This window comes from Borostomias antarcticus (assembly GCF_949987555.1).
Source record: "Borostomias antarcticus genome assembly, chromosome: 11".
NCBI lineage: Eukaryota > Metazoa > Chordata > Actinopteri > Stomiiformes > Stomiidae > Borostomias > Borostomias antarcticus.
Genome location: NC_140244.1, coordinates 5,592,854 through 5,597,853, shown reverse-complemented (window position 1 = coordinate 5,597,853; position 5,000 = coordinate 5,592,854). Strand labels below are relative to the sequence as shown.

Below are 5,000 nucleotides of genomic sequence, written 5' to 3'. Positions count from 1 at the left end.
TTGAACATGATGCGTATTTATTCAATGTTGAGTCCTATAGCCTACAAGAAACTCGCTGAAGCACGGCTCTGTTACCATCAGGTCATCTGGGAGTACGGCAATCCAAAGCGAATTCCAATGTTTTTGAGCTCGTCTTGGCGTTGAGTAGCCTGCTGGCACAGCGGTAGACTGGCCAGATGCCGTAATCACCGACCCACTATCTTCAGCCTATGTTGTCTGGTGTCTGTCTACTTTATCTAGGCTACTTTTGGGTGCACGAAATTGTCTGTATTTTACGTTCTTTTGAATTTGGTAATAGCACCGTTTAAATAATAATTAAATGAGTTAAATGAGTCTGAGAGCACATTTGAAGCAGGCGCGGGGGGCGCGCGCGCACTCTAGTGCACCCGCAGTGCGGGAGCGCATGGGTGTGGAAGACGCGATGCTGCGATAGATCACTTTACAGTAGAGTTGTATTTTACACAGTACAGTGCATTTTACTTTAGATGAGAAGGCGCGAGAAACAACTGAAAGAGGTGCGTGCGTGTGCGTGTGTGTACGCGTGTGAGTGCATGCGTGCGCGTGTGTACATTGCCTATCATTTGGGTGCTCAACCAAGCAGTGCATCCCATAGATTAAGGCCTATACTACCAAATCCCCAGAGCCGTCCAGAATGCTATCACGCCTCTGTAGCCTATAGTCAGAGCATCTCAGAGAAAGCCACCTCAATTCAAGTTTCTATCATTTCCATAATTCACAATGGACTACTTCTGCATGTCATATCCATTCATAGCATGTCATATCTCTTCATAGCGTATCATATGTGGCTTTATAGCCTTACTCTGCTCGCATTCCCAGAGTGTTGAAAGGAGTTGTTGAAAGCCCTAAGTCATTCAAAAAACCTTACGACATGTCCCTGGCCTCAATCTCCGGGTCTTTGTGATTGAAACTCATTTTTCCTCCTGTAAGTGTGTGGTCTGCACAGTGTGTTCCTCTCCGTCAAGGACTCCGCCAGTCCTATTATTGTGTATCTGAGCTGTAACAAGCCCGGCCTGCATTATTGATGCCCTGGTCTGGTCTGCGTGCCAGTGAGCTCAGCTGCTCCTCCCAGCTCCGCGCTCAGATGGTCCCTCTGAAAACGAATGCAATGGCCTATAACCGCAATGACGATTTTCCCCGAAACGTCGTACAGCTTTAGAAGGGCATGCCTCATGGTCACGGGGGAAAGATGAAGCTGATTGGCCATAGTGTGGCCATAGGGTGGCGCTACAACAAGCGAAAATGCGTAAAAGTAACTAAAACGCAATCGATTGCTTTAGCGCCCCCTGTGGCCAAATGGGGTTCATATGGCTTGTGTGAGTAGGACATGGGATGCTCTAGGACTTACTGATTGGAGATTCAGTTTTGATGTCCTTAAACAGTAAGCGTTTCTGTGCAAAGCCACCCCCATCACACTTTCATCATGTTTTCATTGACATTTTCAACGACCTCATAGATCAAATGTGGCCACGACGTGTTGCACTTGTTGCCTTTGATGCGTTTGTTGCGCTTTATGCTTCACCCCCGATATCACTGCTTGCATTTAAAAAATATAAATAAATGTTGAATACTTGCAATTTAGGTGTGTTTTGTGATAAATGCTCTGGCAGAGTTCACTTGGTCAAGAGTGTTTAGGTCTAGTATTTGGGCTGTTCCCTAAACAGACTAGGATGGAACAAGTCAAGTCAAGTCAACTTTATTTCTATAGCACATTTACAAACAGCTGTGGCTGAACCAAAGTGCCGTGCAGATAAAAGCAAAAGCAAAATATATAAATACAAAAGCATAAGAATAGTGCAAATACAGATAAGTACAAAGACAGACTACAAAATAAAAATAAAAAGTGCAGCAAATTACAAAATAAAGTAAAAGGAACTAAAATGGCAACAATTGTGTTACCAGGGGGGCAGGCAGGAACTCTAATCAAAAGCGAGGGAGAAGAGATGGGTTTTGAGGAGGGACTTGAATGCTTCCAGAGTCTGGGCTGCTCTAATGTGTGTGTGTGTGTGTGTGTGTGTGTGTGTGGGGGGTATTCCAGAGTCTGGGGGCTGCTATAGTGAAGGCCCTGTCCCCTCTGGTCTTGAGCCTAGACCTGGACACCTCCAGCAGCAGTTGGTCAGCTGACCGTAACGCTCTGGAAGGGAGTTCGGTCAGATACATAGGGGCCAGATAGCAAGCGGATCTGGGCCATACAGTATACAGGCCACATCTGGCCCTTGTGGCTTAGTTCCGGCCCATATATGGCCCAGAATCATTACACATCCTCTTGCTATCTGGGGGGCCAGTCCATGGAGTGATTTGTGAACAGTAAGCAGGAGTTTAAAATCTATGCGGTAGCATAGTGATCATCATTACTGTGCGTGGGTTTAATAGATACAATAAAATATAGTGCAGCTAAAGGAGAAGTAATTTGTTCTCTTTCTACTTAAACAATGTGCAATTTGTCCCTATTCAGCTGTGTGCTGCTGGAGGGAACTGTATCCAGTCCCGGGGGTTTCTGGGGGTTTCTGAGGCGCTGTGTTTTACCCAGCAGTGCTGGTGAATCTCTCCTGGAGGGGGAGCCTTGAATGCCTACTGACCTTTTTGTGCAATAGATTTGTCTTTATTTGTATTTGTGTATACTGTGTGGGTTCTCTGTGTACTCTGTGTGTGTCAATATGCGAGAGTGTGTGTGTGTGTGTGTGGTGTGCTGGTGTGGGCGTGTTTTTTTCCGATCCCTTTGCCATAATCTCCAGAAAGCAGTAGCATGTGGGCGTTCACCTCATTGCAGTGTCAACGTGCTACATGTAAAAAAAGAAGCTATATTTAATACCATTTCTTTTAAATTGCGTTCAGATAGTTTCTGTTTCAGTGTCTGTGACAAAAGAAAAATGCTTGCTCTGCTTGCCCACTATAGTGCAAAATGAAAACGTTCTCATGAACAAAAAACCATTTCAACGACGCAAATGCAGCAAAACAATCCCAAAAAGACCCCACGCTCTAAACGCACCTGGCAAAGCAATACCATTACTCATCGACCCTCGCCCGCTCCCCACCCTAAAATAAAAATAACATAAATCATTTCAGCACTTGTTTCAATTCATTTCAGACACCTAATTTACCAGTTGAAGGCATTCCAAATCAAGCCCTTTGGTGGAAATCCCTCACGGCTACTTTGTGCCAGCCTCCAAACGTCTGGCAGCGCTCCACGTCCTCTATTAAACCCACGCACAGCGATGATAATCTCCGCGCTGCGAGGGGCCCCCCGGCTCTGACAACGCCTGCTTATCGAAACAGGGGGTGAGGGGCGACGTTTGGGACATCTGCTGGGAGGAATTTACAATTCGAATAATGTAGGGGAAAAAAATTAATAAAATGTAGAAAAGGAAATTAGCTGTTTTGCTGGAAATGACAGCTGAATTGAGCAGGTCTGGCAGGAGAGAGGGGTTTGGGGAGTTGGGCTGGGGGGAGGGAGGATGGGATTAGTGAAGTGGATGAGCGTGATATTTTTATCACTTCAGGTAGAGCCTGAAGGGTTCTAGTCAGCAATGGACAGTTTTAGGCCACAGCCAAACAGTCTGCTTTTCTCACTGCTTCCAGTCTCCACACTACACACTCCAAACGACTAGTCTCCACACTCCAAATGACTAGTCTCCACACTACACACTCCAAACGACTAGTCTCCACACTACACACTCCAAACGACAAGTCTCCACACTCCACACTGCACACTCCAAATGACCATTCTCCACACTTCAAACGACCAGTCTCCACACACTCCACACTCCAAATGACGGGTCTCCACACTCCACACTCCAAATGACCAGTCTCCACACTCCACACTCCAAATGACCAGTCTCCACACTCCACACTCCAAATGACCAGTCACCACACTCCACACTCCAAACGATCAGCGCAGCCGTGCAGGAAATGGCAGTTGATGAGTGGGTGTGGCCTATCCACTGTATTTCGAATTGGGGCGAAATTGCCTGTACAATGTTACCATAACAACCAGCTGTTAGAAGCAGCTGTGAAAACAGAAAAAATAAAAAGTGTGTGATCACGCCATCAAAAATGTGATCACTCAGATATAAAGGGGACATCGTCAATGTTATATCAGAGTGGGAGGAAGAAAACGTGGATGTATTTTTCAGTACTTTGTGGAAAGTTGACGGCGAAGCTATGAACAGACTCATAGAGTCAGAGACGTATTAATACCTACACAGCAACAAAATTGGACCTGTTTGTGTCAAGGCGCTTAGGTGACTTCATCTATACTGTACCAGGGGTCGGCAACCTTTACTATCAAAATAGCCATTTTTGGCCCAAAAATGAATACAAAATCTGACTGGAGCCGCAAAACATATTTGAGCTTAAAATGAAGGTAATGCTTCCCCTTAGATTTATTTTCAGGCGTGGTGGTATATGCACCCAGGGGGGACACATAAAGGGGGGCAGGGGTGTCTGGGGGTCCAAGAGGGAAATTTTTAGCACCAAACACTACATTTCCTGCATTCTGGTGAATTTCTATGCAGTCTGCTGCTTTCTACCCTGACGCACCAGATAGTTTGCTTCACATAATCATCTGGGAAATCTCCTTTGGTATTGTTTGGAAAAGGGCAGACACTTTCAAAATTACTTGGCAGGTGATTGGATGAACCATCTGTGTATCACCATCTATCACACGCTAACTTCAACCGCGCCTCACTGTCGTCACCCACCCTGCCTGTTTGGATTTCAAATTCCTCACAACCAACGCTGATTGGCGAGATCGTTTTCTGATCTGGCACAAACTGATCTTTATGGAGAGTATCCAGACTGATTTGCGAAAGAAACAGAATGTGAGCTCACAAAATCAGGATGGTCTCACGAGGCTAGCTGCTATCTAGCTAGTTAGCTAACTTGAATGCCAACATGACCATTTATTTTAGTAATAAATACATGTATTAAATAGTAATATATTTATTTAGTTATTAATTTCCATATAATGTTTGTCAAAGCCA

At 45.2% G+C, this 5,000-nt stretch overlaps 1 protein-coding gene across 2 annotated transcripts in view; it reads left to right on the top strand.

Annotated features, from left to right (window-relative positions):
• Positions 1-5,000, top strand: part of cpne5b (copine Vb) — a gene marked incomplete at its 3' end in the record, with an annotated part of 160,554 nt that overhangs the window by 539 nt on the left and 155,015 nt on the right. The window lies entirely within an intron of this gene.